The sequence below is a fragment of the Danio rerio genome, chromosome 18, assembly GCF_049306965.1.
Source record: "Danio rerio strain Tuebingen ecotype United States chromosome 18, GRCz12tu, whole genome shotgun sequence".
NCBI classification, from domain to species: Eukaryota; Metazoa; Chordata; class Actinopteri; order Cypriniformes; family Danionidae; genus Danio; species Danio rerio.
This window is the reverse complement of record NC_133193.1, coordinates 46487369-46514440: the sequence shown is the minus strand read 5'-3', so window position 1 is coordinate 46514440 and position 27072 is coordinate 46487369. Positions and strand designations below refer to the sequence as shown.

Sequence of the window (27072 nt, the reverse complement as noted above, 5' to 3'; positions counted from 1 at the left end):
TCCGGAAAGGTCTGTATGTTTGAAAGAGGCTATTGGTTTAAAATGTTGGCTCCACGTTGGATTTTTGTCACTTTCAACCCAACCTAAAATCAACAAAATATCAACATCATTTCAGGTCGTTATTAGATGTCAAAATAACTTGGCCTTAGATGCTGCTTACCTAAATCTTGCCTAATATTAATGCCTTATGACACTGTGTGTCTGCTGTGAATCTGCTAATAGGGTGAGCAAGCAAATCTCATTTGACTTTGAATTAACATTATTTTACTTACCACAGCGGCAGATTTTTTTTTTTTCAACTTTATTGTCAATTCAACCACATACACAGGACATACAGAGAATCGAAATTCCATTTCTCTCAAACCCTAAGTGCCTAACATATAATAATAATACAGAAAGTAGAATTTTAGAAATAAATTACAATAAATACAATTATACATAAAATGTAAACAAAAAATATCCGTAAAACATAAAAATTTGCAAACAATACAATTACACTTAAGGGCATATGGCAATGAGGGCAAACCAGAGTTATGCAGATATATAACAGTGAATAGGTTAAGGAAAAACTTGCTTTATTTTTAAATATTATTTCTGAAAAACAGAGAATATGTTTTGTTTGTCTAGAAAATGCTTGTTAATTAGACAATTTTGGATATTTGGACAAGAAACAAGACAAAAAATTAAATAAATAAATTGCAGTGTAGTTCACAAAAAATAAAAAATAAAAAATCTGTCATCATTTATTCACTCCACTTATTTCAAACTTGTTTGAGTCTCTTTCTTCTCTACACAAAAGAAGATATTCAGAAGAAATTGCAGAGCAAAAAAGAAACAGTCAAAAACATGTCAGAATTGTAAATTTAGGGTAAATGGTTGCAAACAATTCATATGAGCCGAATTTAAACAAACAAATTCATTTGAACATTAACAAATTTAATCCAGCCAGTATTTAATTAAATTAAATTCAGCCCGTATAAATTGTTAGCAACCACTTTCCTTAAATCAAACGAGTAAATCCAATGAATAATTTTTTCAGTGATGAATCCAGATTAAATAAAATAAATTGCTAATCAAGCATGCAAAATGAAAAAAAAAAAACCTGTTCTGATGCAAAACTAAGAGCAATGTATTTTTGATTGAGCCGAATCCTCTCAGCCCTCTCAATATTTCAGGACTCAGAGGGAAAATCTTCATGTCTGCATGGCACACTGTGCTTCTGTAAAGCTAAAGCCTAAGGCAACAGGATGAAAGAAGTCTAGAGGGCATGATTTATATTTGTAAGCAGCTGAATTAAGGCAATATTTCACTGTAAGAGCGAATACCTTTGAACATCACAGGAATGAAAATAAAACCACAGTGAGTGTGAGACCTTCACTACTTCATTTTGTTTATTAATTCTGAAACACTAAATCTGGCGGTATTTTCAGCAGGGCTATTACAGTTAACAAAACTTCAACTGGAATTTTAACTATTTGGTTTTAAATGCAAAACTAAAAATATGTGATGTATTATTTAAATGTGTTGTGTGTCTTGTGTTCATTAATGTTGGTTTTTATTATTAATGATGGAGTTGTTAAATTACAAAATTGCCTCTATTTTTAGTGATAAAATGAAGATTATTATCATTTATAAGTGATCTTGTCTGTGTAATCCTCTGTATATTCTAAAAACACAATGCTGTCTAAAGCCCCGGTCAGATTATACAATTTCTATTGTCAGTTACGAAAGTCACTAAGTCAGATTATGCGATTTTGTCTTGATTTAACTTGTCGTGAGTGACAAATGTGCCAGACTACACATTCCTTCATGATCAGTCATCCCGTGACGTCAACAACGAGCATTATTTCCCAAAGCAGTCACGCAAATACAGCAAATTTATGACAGAAGTTTGTGATACAACAATTACAGGGAAGCATTAATTAGATACTTATATTCCATGGAGCAAAAAAAAAAAGAAATCATCCACCCACACAGCTGTGTAGTTGATCGGCACAAAAAAAAAAATCATGTATTATTCTTGAAAAAAAGTATTCTTGAAACAAATTTAGTTTGGCATAATTTGTATCTTAACTTTAATGTATTTTTTTATGTATTTTTGTTGGTTTGTTGGTTTTAGTGTATTTTTGTCTACTAGATAAACAAGAATAACGAATAACATCTGAGGTAAAGTACTTCAAAACCAGTTCCCTATATGCTTTAGCACCAAAACATGAACTGGTTTGTTAAATAAAATAAAATCTAGCCTAAAAATCTATCTAAATTATATTAAACTGTTTTCATTTTTAATGACACAATCATCCATTGTTGATGAGTTTTAATTTAATTAGCTAAATCAAGTCATTTAAATAAGCAAGGCAGGCTTTTACGATGTATTGGTACCACTGAACGTCTTTCCAGATTACCTCGGAAGAACAAACATTTCGGTTAGGCTGAGAGAATGGAGATGTCAAATCAAATCAAATCAAATCACTTTTATTGTCACATCATCAGCAGCATGTGTGCTATGATGAGTGAAAAGCTTTTAAATTAAAGAATAGCAGCTTTTGACTATGGCTATGGAAATCAAAAAAATAAACCTAGTGTTATTGTCAATCTGAGGACATCTGAAAATGCTATTAAGCAGACTGCATCACAGATGTGGTGTTTACTACTAGTCTTGCCTTTTCTGTTAGGTGATTTAATTGACACACAGAGCCCACACTGGCACCTTTTCCTATTGTTAAGGGAAATTTGTGACATAATTTTTGCACCTGTTGTGTCAAAAGGGCTTGCTGTCCATCTTAAGCAGCTAATAATTGATCACCATACACATTCTTTATCCTGAAAGGAATCTAATTCCTAAACATCACTACATGACACACTACCCGAGTAAAAAGCTTAGGTGCTAGCTCCAGACAGTACAAAATACAAATAAACAAAATACAACAGCTTACTCCCAAAAAAACAGGACAATGTAAAATTGACAGAAATATGTACAATGAACAGGTGTCCACATAGTTGTAGGTAGTATTGTTCAAGTATGGATTGGTTAGAGTGCAGTGCATGCTACATATTGATGCTGTGCAGAAGCTTTCCTTCAGCCGGCTAGTGCATGACTGGATGCTGCGGAACCGTCTGCCTGAAAGTAGCAGAGAGAAAAGTCTATGGCTTGACTGGCTGGAGTCGCTGATAATTCTTTTGGTTTTCCTCATGCACCGCCTGATGTAAAAGTCCTGGAGGGAGGGAAGCTCACCTCCTACTACGCATCCAGCAGTTCGCACAATCCTATATAGGCTTTTGCGATTGCTGCTGGTGCTGTTTCCATACCAGGTGGTGATACAGCCAGACAAGATGCTCTCCACAGTGCAAGTGTAGAACGAGCGGAGGACGTGGAGGCTCATTCCAAACCTCCTGAGTCGCCTGAGGAAGAAGAGGTGTTGTTGTGCCTTCCTCAGCACTGCGTCTGTGTGAGCAGTCCATGTCAATCCTCAGCGATGTGTGCATATGTGTGCCAGTCTGTCAAATAAAATAGCTTAAAACACTTTGATATTTTAGAGAAATTATTAAAAGTTAAAACCAATGAGACACACTAAAAAGTAAATATGCACCCTATGTTTTGATTACCCGAAGCACAGATTAATGGCAGCACCCACGGACATAACTGAGAAATGATGTGCTCCTAATGCTGAGTGTCACCCACGTGGCAGAAATCATCATGATTGGGGAAAAAATGAAACATGCTAGACTTTCTGCAATGGTGTTGTGAAGCATCACAGATATTGTATTTGTTGTTGTGAACAATGCCACATTACACAAGAAGAAACAGCTGAATTTTGTGTCATTACAGCTATTTGTCGTTTACGACTCCCCACGACACTCTACTTCAAGGAAATCATGCAGAAATCATGACAAAATCATGTGATCTGACCAGGGCTCAAAACTCATTTCATGCTTTATGAGTCCATCTTTTTTTCTCTAACTCTTCATTCAAATTAAACACAAGATTAAAACAGACGTCTGATTTTCTAACTGTGCATTTCATGCTGGGGAAAAGAAAGTGATGCCTTTTTTTTAAAATGGTTGACTTAGTTCGTTTTAACTCTGACCTAATTTGCATAACAAATTTAGAGAACAAACCACGACTCTGTTGTTGAGTATATGCTGTTTTCTCTCTATACCTTCATCTCTGGAAAGCTGTTAAATATTCATCGGAAATCAGTCTTTGTTGTGTTTCTTCAAGATCACGCTGAGATTTTCACTGTTATCTCACAAGCGTGCGAGTAAGGACAGCAGCTTCAGAGCATTCATCAGTCACTTATTCAAACAGCGCTTAGATGAAGTACCACTCTTTTGTCCACACACACAAAACTTTTTCATCTTGTGTGGCTTCAAATCCCCTGATGCACAAACACAAATGTGCATTGCAATGCTCCAAGAGACTGCAAATCCATGTCCCAATTAGTATTTGTCAAAGAGGAAAAAGACAAACTAGACTGTTTTCTTTATGTTACAGAAAAAAAAAAATTATGCATTAATATGCCACAGCCATGTCACCCTGCAGCCCAAGACCGGTGACTCACTGAAGCTAAGCAGGGCTGATCAGTACCTGGATGGGAGACCACTAGGGAACACTAGGTTGCTGTTGGAAGTGGTGTTAGTGAGGCCAGCAGGGGGCGCTCAACCTGTGGTCTGTGTGAGTCCTAATGCCCCAGTAAAAGTGAAGGGGACACTATACTATCAGTGGGCGCCGTCTTTCGGATGAGATGTTAAACCGAGGTCCTGACTCTCTGTGGTCATTAAAAATCCCATGGCACTTCTCGTGAAAGAGCAGGGGTGTAACCCCGGTGTCCTGGCCAAAGTCCCTCTATCGGCCCTCACGATCATGGCCTCCCAATCATACCCTTCCACCGAATTGGCTCTATTACTGTCTCTCCTCTCCACCAATAGCTGGTGTGTTGTGAGCGCACTGGCGCCGTTGTCCTGTGGCAGCCGTCGCATCATCCAAGTGGATGCTGCACACTGGTGGTGGTGTGGAGAGACCCCCCTTATGATTGTGAAGCGCTTTGGGTGTACGGCCATACACAATAAATGCGCTATATAAATACACATTACATTAAGTCATTTTTCTAAAAAGTAATTAAATATTCAATTTGTATCAGAAAAATACAGATTTTACACAGTATTTAGCTGTACCATGTACTGTTTTTTACTGTAGAACATTTATGCAGTATGTTACTGTATTTTAAAGTCTAATTGTGAAGATTACTGTATATTTTACAGTAAAGATTTACAATACTGTAAATATAGAGGAAGATAAATGGTGCTGTAAATGTAAATACAGTATTTCTTCTGTAATTGATTTACAGTAAGTTACTGGTGAACTGAACTAATATGAACTGAAATTTACTGTAGGGCAGTTATGCAGTATGCAACAGTATTTTAAAGTCACATTGTGAAAATGACTAGATTTTACAGTAAAGGTATACAATAATGTAAATACATAGAGGAAGAAAATCTGTGTTGTAAATGTAAATACGTTATTTTTGCTATAATTGATTTATAGTAAGTTACTGGCGAAGTGAACTGTAATATAAACTGACATTTACTGTAGGGCAGTTATGCAATATGCAAATGTATTTTAAAGTCGAATTGTGAAAATAACTATTTTACAGCAGAAACATACAATACTGTAATTACATAGAGGAAGATAAATGGTGCTGTAAATGTAAATATGGTATTTTTGCTTTATTTGATTTACAGTAAGCTACTGGCGAACTGAACTGTAACAAACTGACATTTACTGTAGGACAGCTATGCAGTATGTTACTGTATTTTAAAGGACAATTGTGAAAATTACGCTATATTTCATATTAAAGATATACTTTACTGTAAATATAGAGGAAGATAAATGGTGCTGTAAATGTAAATACGGTATTTTTTACTGTAATTGATTTACAGTAATGGCGAACTGTACAGTAATATTAACTGAAATGTACAGTAGGACAGCTATGCGGTGTGTTACTGTATTTTAAAGTTGCATTGTGAAAATCACTGTGCATTTGCAGTAAAGATATACAATACTGTAAATACTTATAGAGGAAGATAAATAGTGCTGTAAATGTAAATACGGTATTTGTGCTTTGATTTACAGTAAGTTACTGGCGAACTGAACTGTAATATGAACTGAAATTTACTGTCGGACAGCTATGCAGTATATTGCTGTATTTTAAATTGGAATTGTGAAAATGACTGTATATTTACAGTAAAGATGTACAACATTGTACCCAGAGGTTGATAAATGGTCCTAAAAATGTACATTAAATTTGGTAATTTTGCTTTAATTGACTTACGTAAGTTACTGGCAAACTGGATTGTAATATGAACTGAAATTTTTACAGTTATGCAGTATGCTACTGTCTTTTAAAGTCACGTTGTGAAAATGACTATATTTTACAGTAAACATACAATATTGTAAATACAGAGGAAGAAAAATAGTGCTGTAAATGTAAATACGGTATTTTTGCTGTAACTGATTTACTGTAAGTTACTGGTGAACTGAACAGTAATATGAACTTAAACGTACTGTAGGACATTTATGCAGTATGTTACTGTATTTTAAAGTCAAATTGGAAGATTACTGTATATTTTACAGTAAAGTTGTACAATACTGCAAATACATGTAGAGGAATATAAATGGTGCTGTAAATGTAAATACGGCAATTTTTGCTTTAATTGATTTACAGTAAGTTACTGGTGAACTGAACTGTAATATGAACTGAAATTTACTGTGAGACAGCTATGCAGTATGCTACTGTATTTTAAAGTTGCACTGAGAAAAGACTGTATACTTTACAGTAAAGATATACAATACTGTAAATACATATAGAGGAATATAAGTGGTGCTGTATATTTAAATACAATTTTTTTATTTAACTTATTTACTGTAAGTAACTGGCCAACTGCTGCCAGTATGTTATACTAGATTCTACAGGAAACATTATTACATTATATGGTTATCAGCATAGGCTCATTTTGAAAACGTAGCCCTATATAAATTTCTGGAGGTTGCGAATTATGTGGTCAGAGCTACGTATGGCTGCATTTTGTGTTTAAAACGAACACATCCTGTATGACGCCATTCCTTTTCGTGCTTACCAGCTGACTGCTTACCTCCATTTGGCATTCCACTGTTACCAGTTTGACCGGTGGCTCGCCGCGTACATTAGCAAACTTGTGACCTGGAGCGGAGTTAACCAAAATGAGTTTGAGTTTGGAAAAGAACAGTTCCAGATAGCAGGTAAGACAAAAACAGAAGCCAAAAAATAAACAAGTAAATAACAGGGTGACAATGTGGTAAAATCTGAAAACTTGGTAAAAACGAGGTGGCCCTGAAGGCTTTTTATTTTCTGGATTGCTTTTGAAAACACTGTCGGTTGGGTAGATGGAAGTGGGTGGACGCTGGCCAATCGATGCTTTCGAAAAGACTATTGGTTGGGTTTAAGGAGGGAGAAGGGTGGGTCAGTCGAATGGTCAGTCAATCAGTAGAAAGCTGCCTCTGGTGGATTTACGCTAGAAGAGCACGTGTGAAAGCCAAACGCGAGAGAAATTTGAGATCTCAAAATGCGTACACAGCGGCCTCTAGTGGACTTGCAAAAAAGTAAAACTGCAAAAAAAAAAAAAAAAACATACCTCTTGGGATGTATTTGGCACTCTTGAAAAATCTATATTGCGGTACGTTTTTAGAATGAGCCTAGGTTGGAAATATTACTTCTCGTTGTATATCCTTTTGAAAACGTGTCTCAGAGACTCCCTCAGTCACAGTCCCACTGAGAGCTGTTCACAGACGCTAAGATCTCGTGTCTCACAATGCTTTCTAACAACACACACTGTGATAAACACTGGGAGGTTGTGAAGTACTGAGATGTCGTCATTTTCTTTTCTCTATGAGCGTAATAGGACAAACTGATTTTCTTTTAATTTAGTCCCTTTATTAATCAGGGATCACCACAGCGGAATGAACCACCAACTTTTCCAGCATATGTTTTAAGCAGCGGATGTTCTTTCAGCAGCAACCCAGTACTGGGAAACACCCATACACTCTCGCATTCACACACATACACTACGACCAATTTAGCTTCCCCCAATTCACCTACTGTACAGCGCATGTCTTGAGGGGAAAACCGGAGCACCCGGAGGAAACCCACACACACACAGGGAAAACATGCAAACTCCACAAAGAAACACCACCTTTCCCAAAAGAGGCATAAACCAGTGTACTTTTTGTTGTGAGGGCTAACCACTGAGCCACTGTGTCACCCACAACTGCGAGTTTACATCTCATAATTGAAATTGACATGTCACTACAATGTGGCTCTCTTTCGTGTTTTATAGGACAGCTAACTAGTGAAGGAGTCTGGATTGACTTGAAAGCAAATTATTTATTTATTTAAAGATTTGGGTTGAATGATTCTTTCAAGGGTTTTAAACCGGCAGGCCAAAACAGCTTTTAGCATTCCCACACCACATTACAATATTGTCTTTCAAGCATTTATACATGCATGAGGAAAAATCAGAGAGAGAGCCTTGTGTCAAAACAATTTTGCTATCTTCAGAAAAAAAACCTTCCGTTTCCAAATAAAAGGGGCTAATTACTGCTACATGCAAATGTGAATGCTGTTACTAAGCCATTACATGCGAGCGAGGATTACATTCTTGCCTCTGCACGCCACTTTTCCACCATTCTGCTGATGTTAAGGGGATATTTTGTGACTTCGCAATAATTAAATGGCAGCGGCAATTCACAGATAATTCAAAATGTGAATTACTAAAATGCACACGGGTCTCATTAAGCGATGCTGAAACATCTACAATCAATATGTTTTAGGCCTTCTAGCTAATCCTGCTTTATTATGAAAAACTTCAACGCAACTAATTAAACAGTTGAGGAAGAAATGTTCGAAATGGTTTTATCCGGAGGAGGACATTAGCTACAATTAACATATTACTCATGTTAACAGTTTGATGATCCCTGCTTGAATGGCTTCTTGGGGAACTTAAGCTAGACGAAATGGAAAAAATGAAAGTAAACACTTATCTGGTTAACTGAATCTGCAGCTCATGCGGCGACTGTGTATTAATGGAGGCGGTGATTGCAAAAGACAGAGAGTTGCTATAGAAAAAGCTACTTTTTTTCAGCCTACAGAAGGAAGGGTTTAATGAGGGGACAACACAGAGGTGTAAATTATATACATTTTTAATAATTTGTTTAGAATAAGTCTTTCAAAAACTGTCACAAGTGAAGTTTCATAAACTAATTTTAAGAGGAGCATGTGATATGATTGAGCACTGCTGGCCACTCATCTGTAATCAGTAACAATCAAATCAGAGTGATCCTAGTTTGCTATAAATGGATCCTTTTCTCCTTACTGCTCTATCTTCGTTCTGGAAGAATCCCCCCTTCCACCCCATCGCCTCCTTTTTTTCTAAAGTGGGAGCTATCGAGACCTACCTGATCTCTGATCCCCTGATATGCTTATTGACCATGCGGGAGCCCTGGGCTCAAATATTTCAGAACTCAAGGCTGATTTATACTTCTGCGTCAAACGCTGACACATAGCCCTTCGCTGTGGCCGTCGCTGACGTGCACCTCTCAAAAAATGTAACTACACGTCGCAACAACGTGCAAGCTCTGTGACTGGTCTGCTTGGTAGCGCTGACGAGTCTGGGCGGGACCGAGAGCCGCGCGAATGGCGCGAGCGATTGTTTACAAGTGTGGAGTCCCGTGAAGGAGCTCCGGATTGAAAATTTAGTTCTGTGTTTACCTCATGTTTAAAGTTGTTGCACGTCTGGCGGTTACTGCCTCAAAATGAGCGAGTTTGAGTCACTTGTACATCCAGGAAGTGTTCAGGAAAAGCAAAACAGCAGAAAAGAAACTCAACACAGAGGAACATTTACACCTCACTGCCCACTAGCGTTTCGGAAGTGTTAATGCAGACCAACAGAGACAGCACGCAGAAGTATAAATACACAGCTACGTGCGTTGCCTGAGCCGTGACTTACGCCGGTAACTTAACGCACAAGTATAAATCAGGCTTCAGGGTTCTCTCCCAGGACAGCATGCCAAACCTGCTTTTAAATGTCAAGTATATCTAAGTGGGAACTCTTGAAATGTATATTATTGTTTAAGAACAGTGTTGAGTAAGTTACTTTTTAAAAGTAATTGATTACAAATTAGGCATCCGCTGCGTAAAAACTTGCTGGATAAGTTGGCGGTTCATTCCGCTGTGGCGACCCCGGATTAATAAAGGGACTAAGCCAACAAGAAAATGAATGAATGAATGATGTTTACAAATTACCGACTACTGATGGAAAATTGTAATCTGATTACATTACTACTTACTTTATGTAAAAACTAATCAGATTACTAATAACTTTACTTTGAACTTACTTTCAAAACATATAAAATATACCTATAAAATACATAATAGCTCTTTCAGTAATTTAATATTCACTGAAAAACATTACAATAGGTGTAACACAGCAGCTTGACATATTCAAAAGACTTAGAGTTCACCCATAACTTAAAATTCTCTCGTCATTCACTTGTTCCAAAGCCTTTTGTCTTTTTTTTTTTTTAACACAAAATACAACTGGATACCTGTAACCACTAACATCCATAGTATAAAAAAGCACTGCAGTGTTTGGGTGTTCTCGCAACAGTAACTTAAATAACCACTCATTACAACCGAGACATGCAGAAGAGCACGTCACTGTACTCAAATGGCCTCCACAGTCATCAGATCTCAATCCAATAGAGCATCTTTGGGATGTAGTAAAACAGGAGATTGGCATCATGGATGTGCAGCAACTGTGTGATGCTATCATGTCAATATGGACCAAAATCTCAAAAACATTTCCAGTACCTTGTTGAATCTACGCCACGAAGGATTAAAGCAGTTCTGAAGGCAAAAGGAGTCCGACCCGGTATTACTAAGGTGTACATAATAAAGTGGTGAGTGAGTCTATGTATATTTGGATGTGATTAATCATGATTAATCTTTGACCAGAACTATTATATAGATACACGCAGACTTGAACAAAATTTTTGGTACCCTTCCAATGAAGACGGAAATAACTTGAAACTGAAAACTAACGGGGGCGAAGCAGTGGCGCAGTAGATAGTGCTGTCGCCTCACAGCAAGAAGGTCGCTGTAAGTAGGCTAAATTGTCCATAGTGTATGAGTGTGTGTGTGTATATGTTTCTCAGAGATGGGTTGCAGCTGAAAGGGCATCCGCTGCATAAAAACGTGCTGGATAAGTTGGCGGTTCATTCTGCTGTGGCGACCCTGGATTAATAAAGGGACTAAGCCGAAATGAAAATGAATGAATGAATGAAAACTAACTGAAAATCAGATATTTCTTTCGAATTGTGGTTCAACAGAGACATTACAAAAGCAATTTAATGAAACTGGCCTGGAAATAAAAAAAAAAAGAATTGAATTGAATTGAATTGAATTGAAGCGAAGCAACAAATTCATCCATGTCTGTATATAACATGTTAATCTACACTACGTTAAACTCTGCAATGCTGAGGAAATCCATTGCAGCTTTGATCAATCTTCTCCCACATCTGCAAATGTGCATTAACAAACTCATTCTCCAGCCTTCTGTTAATAAAATATATGAAACATTCAGCACTTCTGGCTTTCTGCCAGCACCTGAAAGGCTGTGGACAAATATGGCTTTTGTGGGTTTTGAACAAACAAATCTTTTGTAAAATTTTCAGATGGAGTACTCTGCTCAGCGGTGGTTTAATTTCCAACTCGTAGACTAATTCTGCTCCCAGTGTCCCTGATGTCCTCTGAACTGCGGGATGTTTGTGTTTTTTTTCACCCTTCCTGCTTTATCTGGCCCTTTGAAACTGTGGCATCTGAAAGCTTTTTGAATGGGCCCCTTTCATTCTGTGCATTTTAATACATCCTTTATTGCTCTCTCAAACATAATAAGATGAATTAGATGAACGAGGGCTACAGTATTCTGGGTTGTTTACAGCTTAATATCTACTGTATTGATTATATTCCGCAATGCAGAAGTGCATTCGCTTTTGCAATTGAATTAAAACTATTTAGTTGTCTATAGGGGAAATGACTAGGAATAATAAACAGCAGGAAAGTGTCAAACTAGCTCTACAAACAAGTGAGTTCATGAATCATGACTATACAAAAATAATACTAATATAATTAAAATATAGCATAACAAGCTGTTTTTAATGTTTACACCACCTGACAAAAGTTTTGTTGTTGATCCCAGTTAAAAGAGCAACAAATAATAGCTTGACTTCTAGTCGATCATTTGGAAAAGTGACAGAAGGTCGATTTTTCTAATGAATCATTTGTTGAACTGCATCCCAAATCATCACAAATACTGCAAAAGACCTACTGGAACCTGCATGGACCCAAGATTCTCACAGAAATCAGTCAAGTTTGGGGAAGGAAAAACATGGTTCTTTATTTTATTATAAAGAAAAATCTTTTGTTTGCAGTGTAAGGAAAATTCTTTTAAATTTCAGATAGTAAGTCCTTTTACATAATTCTAATGATTTCATTTTATTTTAAGATATTTCTAAAGACTACAGAGGCCCACGTTTGGCTTCTGTTTGACCGTTAATGATAATTAAATTCAGCCACGCAAAGAGTGAAAATGATTAATTATCCTCATCTGGAATTCATTAATAAATCAATTTGTCATTAACAAAAGTGCTGTTTTTTTCTCTTCACAGTTTTAATAATGAACTGTAAAATGTGTTAGTGGAAGACAGTTCTAAAATCAGTTCTAAATCTAGACTAAAATGTACATGTTAGTATGCTTAGATTAAATTGTCTGATGTTGTTTCCAAAAGATAACATTATCTAAAATAAAACATACAATAAAATAAAACAATAGAATACAAGAAAATGTAAATAAAAGTCTTTCAGTTTAGCTAGAATAAAAATAGAAGAATAAATAAATAAATAAATAAATAAATAAATGAATGATATAAAGAATGAATGAATGAATAAATATAAAACTAAACATAAAATAAAATAAAACAAAAAATACAAGAACATGTATATAAAATGTTTTAGTTGGACTGCAATAATAACAATAGTTGTAAAAAATAAATAGATAAAAAAATGAAATAAATAAATTTAAATACAATAAAACAAAACTACAAGAAAATTTGAATAAACGTCTATTAGCTTGGCTGGAATAAGAATAATAGTAAAAGTTAATACATGGTATATAATTATAGTATAGTAAATAATAGTAAGTAAATAAATAAATAAACAAAACATAAAATAAAATAAAACACAAATACAAGAAAATTTATATAAAAGTCCTTCAGTTTGTCTGTAATATTAATAATAATAATAATAATAATAACAACAACATCAAATAAATAAATAAATAAATAAATAAATAAATAAATAAATAAATAAAACGAAAATTTAAATAAAAGGTATTTTAGCTTGGCTGGAATAATAAAAAATAAATAAATAAAACAAAACAAAATAAACTATAACAAAAATACAAGAAAATGCAAAAATTAATAAAATAAATAATAAGAAATGAAAATAATAAATAATTAAATAAATAAATGAATGAATGAATAAATAAAAAATAAATAAATAAATAGATGAATGAATGAATGAATGAATGTTTAAACGTATGTCTTGAACGTTAAAAGTAAATTCCTAACCTAATAATTAATTATTTACTGAACAATGAGAAAGTTTGATTTATTTGATTAAAAAATGCTTTAAAAAAGTAAAACTTCAAAGGTTTATATTATTAGCCCCCCTAAGAAAATATTATTCGTTGATGTGCTACAGAACAAACCACTTTTGCCTAATTAACCTAATTTGCCAATGAACCTAATTAGCACAAACTGTAATATTTGACTACAATTCTGTTGACTCAACAGTTATCAACAAGACAAAAATTTTTATTAAATTATTATTGAACTATGTAATTATTACTGGGCGACGCAGAGCCGCAGTGGGTAGCACGTTCGCCTCACAGCAAGAAGGTCGCTGGTTCAATCCTCGGCTCAGTTGGCGTTTCTGTGTGGAGTTTGCATGTTCCCTGCGTTCGCGTTGGTTTCCTCCGGGTACTCCGGTTTCCCCCACAGTCCAAAGACATGCGGTACAGGTGAATTGGGTAGGCTAAATTGTCTGTAGGGTATGAGTGTGTGTGAATGTGTGTGTGGATGTTTCCCAGAGATGGGTTGCGGCTGGAAGGGCATCCGCTGCATAAAAACTTGCTGGATAAGTTGGCGGTTCATTCCGCTGTGGCAACCCCAGATTAATAAAGGGACTAAGCCGACAAGAAAATGAATGAATGAATATTTAATTATTTATTATGTTATTTAATTTGATTTATTTAATTATTAATTAATTTATTTTATTTTATTTAGTTTAATTTAATGAAATTAGTTGAATTAAATTTATTTTAATTGTTTAATTTTATTTATTTATTTATTTATTTATTTATTTATTTATTTATTTATTTATTTATTTATTTATTTATTTCAATTAGCTTTAGCACGGATACAAAGAAATATGATATCGATTCCCTGGCTGATGTTACTGTTCCACATCCTTCTTTACACTTTTACTACAGTAAAACATTTAATCTCTCTTTCTCTCTTTCTCTCTCTCTGGCTTTCCCAGCCCAGCAGGTCATCCTATCTGTATCTAAGCTAAACTGATTGCTTCCTGTTTTGGCAAAAAGCTGTGGTGGCCTCTGTCACCTTGATAATGAAATACAAGTATGAGCAGGGTAACAGAATTAATCACGCTCGCAGGCTCTCCTCTCGTCCTATCACACTTTCCCATCTAAATGAATATTGGCCTTGGTTCAAATAGTCCTGAGAGTGTTTCATCTTGAGCATGAAATCAAATCGAATCAAAGTGGTGACAGAAGGACAGGTAATATTACCATGCTCATTTCTGCTCTAGACACATTGGCAATAGAGTGAAGAGGCATTCCTGATGCTCTCTGTCTGAATGGAGGGAGACAAACAGTGCATCAGACCCGCAGAAAATGTTTTTTAGTTTTTTTTTTTTCATGGTAAAGATCAGTGAAATGAAGTGCTTAACCTTCAGAAAATGATGCTGGTCACCCTCAGCTCAACTACATTTCTGATGAGCTGTTTGATTTGTTTGATTTATTTCACAGAGCATTAAAAGTACTTCATTAATCAATTAAATAAATTTTTCTCCAGCTTATTTCCTTTATTTACCAGGGATCGCCATAGCGAAACGAACCACCAACTTATCCAGCATGTTTTCCGCAGTGGATGCCCTTCCAACTGCAACGTTACCCAGCACTAGGATGCCCAATTTAGCTCATTAAAGGTTCAGGACACCCTGGAGTACTTACGTAAAAAGAAAAAAAATAGCATGTTTGTGTTTGTTGAGCATCAGTTTAGACAATATTAGTACCTGTCAGCTTTAATTTTGGGGAAAACTGCAAAATTTTAAGCTTTTGTCAGCTAATTTAATCTTCCAGGTTTAAAATCAGGATCAAAATCGGTGACGGCACAAATCTGGTAGTGGAGTGATGATGCTTTGGTTTCTCATTATTATTCATAGCGGAGTTTTCTTATCTGAGAAGACCTTGCTTCTTAATTATTCATGAGAGCACGTGTTTTCCAAAGGCAAGGCAGACATGCCAAGCTGTGAGAACCAGTGACTGGGTGAGACCATGTCAGCGCATGGCAAGGGTTGTATGCAGGCACCCTACCAATCCACATTTTTCACGTCACATATTTCTAAAGGTGCTGTTGACTTGAAATTTTCACCAGTTGATGATCGCAACCAAAGAAATCTACATATGCAAAGAAAACAAAACTAATTAGTTTACAAATAAAGTTATGTGCAATAAAATGAAATGACACAGGGGAAAAGTATTGAACACATGAAGAAAGGGAGGTGTAGAAAGGCATGGAAAGCCCAGACAGCAGCTGAAATTTCTCAGTAATTCTCTCAGTAGTTTTCAGCAACCCTCTGTCCTTCATCATTGTAAATTAATGTTCACTGTTTCTGTCCAACATCTACATTAGCAGGATGATGAAGATGAAACCAGGGTGAACATTTCAGCAAGCCAATGATCCAAAACACAGCCAAGGAAACTCTCAAATGCTTTCAGAGAAAGAAAATCAAGCTGTGCAATGGCCCAACCAATCCCCTGACTTGAATCCAATAGAAAATACAAATTAAAGCTCAGATTTAATAGAAGAGACTCACAGAAGCATCAAGATTTTTACACTGTTGAAGTCTGTGATAAACTCACACCTGAGCAATGCATGTGACTTTATTCTCCATATGAGAGGCGACTTTAAGCTGCCATCACCAAAAAGCCTTTAATGTAAAGTATTAAATACATTTCAGTAGTTCAGCACTTTCTCCTCGTGTCATTCCATTGTTATTAAACATAACTCATTTTCAGTGTTTTAATGTTTTGTTTTATTTTTATGTTTGCATTGTTTTGGTTTTTACCAAAATCTGGTTCCATTCCATGTCAACAGCTCCTTTAGAAATATTATTCCCAGAACAAACATGACATGTTCATTACTTATTTTCCCTGCTGTGAACATTTTATTCAACATCATAAAATGTTTTTAATCTTTATTAGAAAACGGCTATTTTCAAATAGCTATTTTAATTTCATCAATAGAGATGCAGCCTTTTCTGAGTATATATATATAATATACTGCGTATATATATATATATATATATATATATATATATATATATATATATATATATATATATATATATATATATATATATATAAAACACATATTTATGAACTGATTTAATTAATTCTGTGATGTTAACTTAATGAGCTGTTTTTGTCTTTGATCCTGATGAAATTACATGTAGTTTCATATAAAATTAATGCCATTAGCATCCTCGATCCATTACTAAGCAAAAACTAATTTTAGAACTAGATGTTGCATAATTGTAAGTCTTAACCCTCATCAGACCTAAATTATATTAAGATTTCAGATAAGTCTTTTGTGTCTCCAGAATGTGTCTGTAAATTTTCTAGTTCAAAACACCCATCAGATTATTTATTAAACCTTTCACAATATTGGATTTTCTGCTCTGAACACAATGTAGCTGTTTTTGTTGCCTGTGCATTTGTTGCTGGTTCTCCCCACCCACCGTTTCCTCATATCTATCAGAGTGTGCCTCAATCTCCACCTTGGCTGTGTCAGATAAACAGCACAGTAACAGACATGAATGAAGCAGATCTCACATAACGTTTGTGACAAATACTGCTGTAACAACTTTCCCAATGATTATTTGATGTATTTCTTGTGAAGTTGCAACGATAGGTCACACAATACAGTTACAACTTTCACGCACACATAGCACGAGATTAAAGCATCCCCTTTTATAATTGTACTGACATGCGACTGTGAAGATGAAGTAAAGATGGTAAAATCGCCTTTAATTTAAGACCAAATAATAATAAAAATTGCAATAACCTTTGATTGATTTTTTGTTTGTCCATTTCAATGGTCAAAACAGCTGCACTTTAAAAACGATATACCAACAAGAAATAATAAAAAATAAATAAATAATACAAGTTGTTGATCTTTTGACAACTTTTCTTTTCAGGTTTTTGTTTTTTAGACTGCACACTAACATTCAATCTACAGTGTATCTGGAAAGTTATACTTTCCGGATGCACTGTATTTAAAACTGGCATGCATGCATTCATTTTCCATCCATCCATCCATCCATCCATCCATCCATCCATCCATCCATCCATCCATCCATCCATCCATCCATCCATCCATCCATCCATCCAATCATCCATCCATCCATCCATCCATCCATCCATCCATCCATCCAAATGAATAAATAAAAAAATAAATAAACAAATAAATACAACCTGAAATATTATGTGCATTGAAAGGGATGCAGGGTCCGTTAATTAATAATCTTTAATGCATTACGAAATTGTACACTAAGTATTATAAAATAAAGTGTTTAAGCTTTAAAGCCTGTAGTTCTTTATGCAGCACAGACAATGTCAATTTTAAGCTAGCAATGACCCTCTTGTCTCTTTCTGCAAGTTAAAACTTCTGAATCTCTCCTTCTGATCCCCTTCCGTCATTATCAGTTTGAGGTTTTATTTTTAAACGCTCCAAGCTTGTTATCGCTTGTAGATTTGGGGCGAGAATTTGAAGGTGCCTTTAAGTGGACGAGCATGATTAAAAAGATGCAAACCAGCAGAGCTTGATTATGGGCTGAGATATGTTCAATTAAAACTGGAACAAATCGAGTGGGACTCTTCCGTTGTTCCACTGAATATTAATTAGGCCAATTAACTGAGATAAATTCGAATTTAAAAATGTAATTGGTTGCTGGATGACACTGTACAGAGGTTCAAATGAGACTCGAGGAATAGGAGTTAATTCACCCTTTACACCAATAAATTATTACAAATCCTGCTTTTGGATGCTAATGGATTCCGCATGCTTTATGAAAAACATCATCAAAAATCTGTTTGCTGCTCTTTTTTTTTTTTCCTTGGAGAGCATTTAAAACAGTAACTGTGAACGAGAAATGTAAAACAGCCATTAAAGGGTTAGTTCACAGCAAAATTAACATTAAGCTGATGTTTACTGACCCATGTTCTTTAAAAACCCATAAAAAATTGATTCTTTGCAACACAAAGATATCAACATAGGCTCATTCTGAAAATGTATCCTTTTATACATTTCTGGAGATGGCAAATTATGTATCCATAAGTACATATGGCTGTATTTCATCTTTACACTAAGAGGCGTTATGACGCAGTTCCTTTTCGGGATTACCAGCTGACTGCTTACCTCCGTATGGACAGCTTTCCTGCTGTTACCAGTTTGTCCAGTGGCTCGCCATGTACATTGGCAGACCTGAGACGCAAAGAGGAGTTGACCACGATGACGGGTTCGAGTCTGGTGAAAAATGGTTCCAGAAAGTAGGTCAGACAAAAACAAAAGCCTAAAAAATAAAGTAAACTAGTAAATAACAGGGTGAGAATGTGGTCAAATCTGAAAGCATGGTAAAAATCAGGCGAGGGCTTTTTTTTTCTAACTTGCTTTTTAAAACTGTCATTAGCATTAGTGAAGGGGATGATTGAGTCAATCTGTGCTTTTGAAATACTATTGGTCGATCGGTCAGCCAGATAGTCAGTCAAAAGCGGCCTACCATGGATTAACGAGAGAACAGCAGGCTCAAATGGAACTCAAGATGGAAATTTGAAATCTCAAAATTATTTACCTGGCTTTGCAATCACTGAAAAACTGCACACTGAGTAATATTAACACTGATGATTGAGTTAATAGAGCTACAACCTACAATACAGCATATATTACATCCACACCACAACTAATAAGAAAATTAGATTGCTCTGGTGGCTTAAAAATAGCTCACTCACTCCTTCTGGCTAAAATAAACCTCTCTACCACTTAAGTTGAAATTATTGTCATTTAACAAGGAATGTAGTATTTGTTCAAATGTTTTTTTGACAACTGAATAAGGAATTTTTTGCACTTGTGTATTTACAGGCACTGACACGAGCTGCTGGAGTGACAAAACAGAGCTCATTAATATTCAAAACCCTTCCAAATATGGTCAAAAGCAACCATATCATATTAGGGCCAACTCCTAGGGTTGGAAATGGACTTGTAAACTGTAAAACCATTACTAAAAAAATTCTAGCCATATACAATCTAAGTTGATATCAGAGAATAATTTAACAAACAAACAAATTAACATCTATAATGATTCCTAAAGTATATTTAGCTGGTTTTGTAAACACAGTAAAAACGCACACTTAGTAATATTAACAATGATAATGGAGTCATTTCATTTCAAGATAACTTATTTTCACATTAAATACGATTGCATGGTTTGAATCTACATTTTAGGTAAACTCCACACTGCTGAGACTACCGGATGTGAAGTCCATTCCATTATTGTGATTTTTATTTTTGGAGTAAAACTCAATTGCTTATGCAAGAGCTAATATTACTTTGCTTTTGTGTTTTCCTATATACGTCAAAACAATAAATTACAACTCTAAATACATCTCTGTTGGTTCCTTTTGTCAAGTATAATTACAAAGTAACTTATATTGTATCCAAACCACAACTACCGAGCAAACTAGGTTACACTGGTGGCTTAAAGACAGCTCACTCACTCCTTCTAGCTAAAATAAACCTCTCTACCACTTCAGTTGAAATGACTGTCAATTAACAAGTATATTAAGTATATTTTTGACAAATTAAGTTTTTCTTCCACTTTTTTTGAACTTTAGCTGATGGAGTGTCAGAACAGAGCTCATTAATATTCACAACCCTTCCAAATATGGTCAAAAGCAACCATATCATATTAGGGCCAACTGCTAGCTTTGGAAATGGATTTCTTATACCATTTATGGAAAATCTTTGCACTTGCCTAAGCCACATACATGTCGACATTAGACAACAATTTAACACATTATAGTGTATCAATGCATTCTATACCAGTTTCAAACAAAGGAACATCTATAATGATTTCTGAAGTATATTTAGATAGCTTTGTAATCACTGAAAAAATGCACACTGAGTTATATTATCACTGGTATTATTTCCACATTAAATATGATTGTGTGGTGCGAATCCCCATTTTAAGTAAACTCTACACTGCCGAGACTACCGGACGTGAAGTCCATCCCATCCTGTGTTTGTAATGAGCCAATATATCTGTTTCTTTATTCATCCTTCACCGACTGAAATAAACCCATTCATTTACAAACGGGCTTGATGGTGACGGTAAAACCACAGCACCCGTGGCGTGTGAAATGTACCGAGCAGAACATACATCTAAATTTGGGAGCATCACAGATTAGAGGAGACATTCACAGTTGGCCAGAAAGGCTTAATGAGCCGGTTAATGATGGCAGAGCCACTGATATGCCACAGAATAGGTACCTACTGATTATACTTATGATTTTTTTCCTTCCAAAAAAAAATGTGGAAATCTCTTAGGGGGTGAAGCAAATGAGTTCACGGCCTTTGAGTACGCATAAAGGCCCTGTTAAAGCGGTTCGGTGGGGAAACATGCTTCATTTGCGAGCGGAAGATGACACATGCACTGTCATACCAGACCAGTTGGAGGAAGGTTCAGGGTTATGCAAGGTCTGCTGAATATTATTATTGTTTTCTTTGAAATATGAGGTTCTGCTGCTTCTAGCCTTTACTATGAAGGCTGTTGTTGCTAAAGCTTCAAAATAATTGGACACCATCATAAATACAGTACATATGCTAATGTAACAACAGCTTTTTTTTAAACTAGATTGTGCTGATTTGTTTATGCCTGCAGCTCAGTAGACAGAAAAATACTAATAGGAGCAAAAATGATTTAAAAGGTGAAATCTACAGGGAGCAGTTTTATTTCATCACCCAATACCTTTATTTTTAAAGACATGGTAATGACGGCATGCTAAACAGCCCGCTGAGGTAATATAATAGCCACAATCAGACAACAAGACAAACTAAATGAAAGGAATTAAATATTTTTTTACTTCAGAACTGGCAGTAAATCTGCAGAACAGTTTGTAAAATGGGTGACACAGTGGCTCAGTGGTTAGCACTGTCGCCTCACAGCAAGAAGGTCGCTGGTTCGAGTCCCAGCGTCAGTTGGCATTTCTGTCTGGAGTTTGCATGTTCACCCCGTGTTGGTGTGGGTTTCCTCCGGGTGCTCCAGTTTCCCTCACAGTCTAAACACATGCGCTATAGGTGAACTGAATAAATTAAATTGGCCGTAGTGTGAATGGTAGCGTGTATGGGTGTTTCCCAGTACTGGATTGCAGCTGGAAGGGCATTCACTGCGTAAAACATATGCTGAATAAGTTGGCGTTTCATTCTGCTGTGGCGACCCCGATGAATAAAGAAACTAAGCCAAGGGAAAATGAATGAATGAATGTTTGTATAAGGAGTTAAAGCAGCTAAAGTAACATCCCTATTACAATCTATTCAAATTATAGGCTGAAGCATAAGATGATACAGTATAGAGGCAGAACTGATCCTTTACAACATACTAAGTTTAGATTATACTCTCTTTATAACAAAAAATATTTATTTGTCATTGATATTTCCACAGATAAATTGTAACATCCATGGAGACATTTAAATGCACAACCAAACTTTAGTAAAGTGTATTATACTGTTTGTATTATAGTATTTACAACTTATTGAATGCTATGGCAAACTGCATTATACACTCATATCCACACATGGCCACAGCCAAATCACCCTGCAGCACAAGACGGTTACTCGCTGAAGCTGAGCCCGGTCAGTTCCTGGATGAGAGACCGCATGGGAAAACTACAGGGTAGGTTGCTGTTGGAAGTGGTGTTAGTGAGGCCAGCAGGGGGTGCTCAACCTGCAGTCTGTGTGAGTTCTAATGCCCCAGTATAGTGAAGGGGACACTACATTGTCGGTGAGCACAGTCTTTCGGATGAGACGTTAAACCGAGGTCCTGACTCTCTGTGGTCATAAGAAATCCTAAGGCACTTCTCGTAAAGAGTAAGGGTGTAAATTCCCTCTGTTGGCCCTTTTCCAGCGTGGCCTCCCAATCATCCCCATCCATCAAATTGGCGGTATCACTGTTTCTCCACTCCACCAATAGTTCATGTGTGGTGAGCACACTGACGTTTGCGTCCTGTGGCTGTCGTCACATCATCCAAGTGGATGCTATACACTGGTGGTAGCGAGAACCCCCTCCCCACCCTTCATAATTGTGAAGCGATTTGGGTGTATGGCCATTCCCGATAAATGCACTTTATAAATACACACGTAACATTACTCAAAAAGTGACAAGTGCTGTTTGTTTAAATGACTCATTTAAAATGAGCTGAAAAAACAAAATTTTTTTTAAATATTTGGCACATTTTAATTGCTTTGTGTTTGTAAAAACTGATAACTTAATTCCTTCATGTTGTCACAACACAAATTGATTGTGTGGAAACCAGCATTTTGCACATTGTGGTTCACAGGCTTATTGTGCATACGTACCCCTGTCTAGATTTCAGAAAAGTGCAATTTATGTAGCCAGAGGTATGTCTGGTTGCATTTCGTATTTAAAACGAACACTATAGAGCGGTTTGACACCAGTGATGGCTTCTCTTCCTTTTAGCACCTCTAGTTGATCGCTTTCCTCCATGTGGCTGGCTTTAATGGTGTTACCAGTTTGCTTAGCGGCTCGCCCCTTACGTCAGCAGACTTGGGATGCGGAGCGGAGTTGACCACGATGACAGGGTTTGAGTCTGGTTCCAAAAACCAGTTAAAACTACAAAAATAATAAATAAACTACAGGCTGAAAACATGGTGAAATCACGAGGCCATGACGACTTTTCTTTTTCTAGATTGTTTTTGAAAACACTATCAATTGGGTTTAGGGAAGGGGGTGGGTGGGTCAGTCTGAGTCAGTCAGTCGACAGCAAGCTGGCCTGGTTGGCTGAAGTGTATATTGTGCCCTCTTGTGGATTTATGCAAGAAGAGGACGCGCATGAGAAAACTGAGATCATCAAAAAGCGTATACAGCAACCTCTGGCGAATTTGCAAAAAGAAAAACTGGGTCGCACTTTATATTAAGTGGTCTTAACTAATATGTACTTAAATAGGAATAAGTAGTTTTTTACAATGTACTTATTGTGTATATACAAGTATTTACTGTGTACTTATGCTTGATTAAATACATTTATGTAATTACATCTGTAGTTAACTTTTGTAATTACATTTGTAAATACACTGTTGACCATCCCTTACACCTTAAACTACCCTTAAACCTGCCCATGCCACCAAACCTGTCCATAACCCAACCTCTATTCCAACTCAAAAGCACCACAAGTGCTCTCAAATACATTATAAACACAGTAAGTACATTGTATTTATTTTTTTGATGTAAGTACATACAGTAGTTAGGGACACTTAATATAAAGTTGGACCAAAAACTGTAAGCAGAAGTACCTCCGGTTATGTATTTTCACAGTCCCTAGAAATTTACACCTGGTTACGTATGCCCAAAAAGCCTGAGTTGTGTTTTAAATATAGTAAACTTAACAAAAATTAATTGATACGAGTTCAGTCATCCAAAAATCTACCACTTTATGAAGGAGGCGATGGTCCAAAACCAAACCCCATCCCTAAACCCAACCATCATTGGGGGATGAGCAAATAGTACTAAATTGTACAAATGAAATCTTACAAATTCATAAGAATTAGCCATTAAATCAAAAAATTACAAATTGTCATGAGATAGTGTTGATTAAAAACAACACAAGATATACTGTACTAAACAAATGTTAAAACACCAGCTATTTACAACCATAGTAGGAACCAAAAATACTATAGAGGTCAATGGCTGCATTTTATCCAACATTCCTCCGCATATCTCCACTTGTGTTCAACAGAAGTAAGAAACTCTATTTTGAAGGCTAATAGTCACTTTATAACAGCTAGTGAAGTTAAAAGCGGTTCAACTTTGACCAACATAACTCTAGACCCCTGCGTTCAGTTTCACTGAGCTGTACTTCATCTGGATGTCTTTGAAAGAAAGGAAAGCTCACCTGCTGTGTGTTTGCCCTCTAATGTTCTCCAAACAGAGAGTTGAGTGCTGCCGCTGCTGTCCTGAAACTCACCACCATCCACTGTTAACACAAATGGCTGTCTGATGAGTCAAACCACAAGATAACATCACAAATTGATATTATATTAATGTTTAGCTCTGAAATGAACCGAAATTGTTTTTGTTTTCGCTCTCTGTGTGTGTGTGTGTGTGTGTGTGTGTTCTCTGTAAGACTTAACAATGTACATCCTTCATTCATTTTTTTTTCAGCTTAGTCCCTTTATTAATCTGGGGTCGACAGCGAAATGAACCGCCAACTTATCCAGCATATGTTTTACACAGCGGATGCTTCCAGCTGCAACCCATCTCTGAGAGAACTGTACATCTTAAAGCGATATTTCACTTACTTATGTACTTTACTCTCCCTCAAGTGGTTTCAAACATTTTTTTTTTGTATTAATCAAGTTTCTTAGTTGTACTTAACTTAAACACAATTAATAACAAAGTTAATATTGTTCAAACCTTCACTGATGCTCCAGAAAGAAATTCAGAATTATTAGCCCCCGTTTGAATTTTTTTTCTTTTTTAAATATTTCCCAAATGATGTTTGATAGAGCAAGGTAATTTTCACAGTATGTCCTACCATATTTTTTCTACTGGAGAAAGTCTTATTTGTTTTTTTTTTGACTAGAATAAAAGCAGTTATTAATTGTTTAAACAACATTTTTTTATTTTATTTGTATTTATTTTTTTCGATTGAAGTATTTTCATGACTTTCATGTGTTTTATAGTTTGTAGTATTTTTTCTAATTGGGAATTTATATTATGTGTAGATAATGCCTTCCCTTGTAAAGATCGTCAAGACCGATTTATTTGTTGATCATGTATTTTAATTAAACACTATATTATGAAGATACTGCTTACCAGTTCAGCCTGCTTTCAGTAATGCAAATGTGTGAATAAATGTGTAAGAAATACATGCATATTAACTGTCATTTTAACATGATCAATACATTTTCCGTCAGTTTTTTCTTCATCTAAACACATTTAACTGTCATTCATTCATTCATTCATTCATTCATTCATTCATTCATTTTCTTGTTGGCTTAGTCCCTTTATTAATCCGGGGTCGCCACAGCAGAATGAACTGCCAACTTATCCAGCACGTTTTTACACAGGGGATGCCCTTCCAGCCGCAACCCATCTCTGGGAAACATCCACACACATATTTAGCCTACCCAATTCACCTGTATCGCATGTCTTTAGACTGTGGGGAAAACCATAGCACCCGGAGGAAACCCACGCAAAGAACATGCAAACTCCACACAGAAACGCCAACTGAGCCAAGGCTCGAACCAGCGACCTTCTTGCTGTGAGGCGACAGCACCACCTACTGCGCCACTGCTTTGCCCCATTTAACTGTCATAACGGCAATATTTAAACTCCTCTATAAAATGTATAGCATGATGACTGTATGGGCTGCATTTCGCTGTTCTCCGTGACAAAATACAATATTGAATGTTCTCTATCTATGATGGAACCTGCAGGCATTCGATAGACTTGTCCCTCACGCCTCATTTCTGTTGTCTAAGGTAAGCAGTCTGTATGCACGCAGACAATACACTTATTTAAATATGTCTTATGATAATATTAAGTAGAAACATTTAAACACACAGTTTTAAAACTTTTGCAACAACCGTAAAACAAAACAAAATGTATTTCTCACGCAAAAACTCATTCAAACGGCATGCAAGTCAATATACAGATGTGCTTTTTCGTATTTATTTGTTTATAATATGTAGTGTGGATTATAATATAATAAACCGAAAGATTAACTCCTTGTCATGGACCATATTTCTAAAAATAAGCTTGAAAAGTGGTCTGTAGCAGGGTGGTCCTGACATCACAGGCGAGCGCTCCGGGAGCAGTATAGTCCGTTTATAGCCTAATGCTAGCTTTTCAGTTCTTGGGTTTGCATTTAAAATTCCAAAAGTGCTAAACGTTGTATTTTCGTGTGAGGATTATCCGGATGGACAAAACGTGTAAGTGTAATGAACGGTGTTTGAACAGAGCTCATTATTTGCAATCTTCGAAAAGCCTATGGGAATTTATAGGGATTTTATCAAAGGAACCAGTTTTATGCTAGCAGCCGATTAGCCTACAAGGTGATGTCATAGTTCCTCCACTCTATACAACCAGCTTCTAACGCTAAACACTAATTCAATTTATTTTTATAATCACACTTCATAAAAACAGCCTGCAGAAACTCTTTGATGACACATACAAAGGGCGAATGTAATTCAAAGTGAAAGCCCCACCCACTAGTGATGATAGTCTTGTTTTTGAATCTGCCACTATGCTGACACTTAGGCATTTGTAGCTCCGCCCTCTTTTGAAAGAGAACACAATCAGTCACCAAAGCGGCGAAATTAGG

At 36.0% G+C, this 27072-nt stretch overlaps 1 long non-coding RNA gene across 3 annotated transcripts in view; it reads right to left on the bottom strand.

The window, feature by feature from the left end:
- Positions 1-14513: 14513 nt before the first annotated feature.
- LOC101885924 (uncharacterized) overlaps positions 14514-27072 on the bottom strand; it is a 131808-nt gene continuing 119249 nt past the window's right edge. The window contains exons 3-5 of one of the 3 annotated variants that reach the window (XR_012393821.1): positions 24640-24720; positions 18875-18982; positions 14526-16078 (exon numbers count right to left, since the gene is read on the bottom strand). This is a non-coding gene — a long non-coding RNA (uncharacterized lncRNA). Of the gene's footprint in view, positions 16079-18874; positions 18983-23432; positions 24721-27072 lie in introns of those variants that run through there. The other 2 variants (XR_012393822.1, XR_001796511.4) reach the window with 2 other exon arrangements.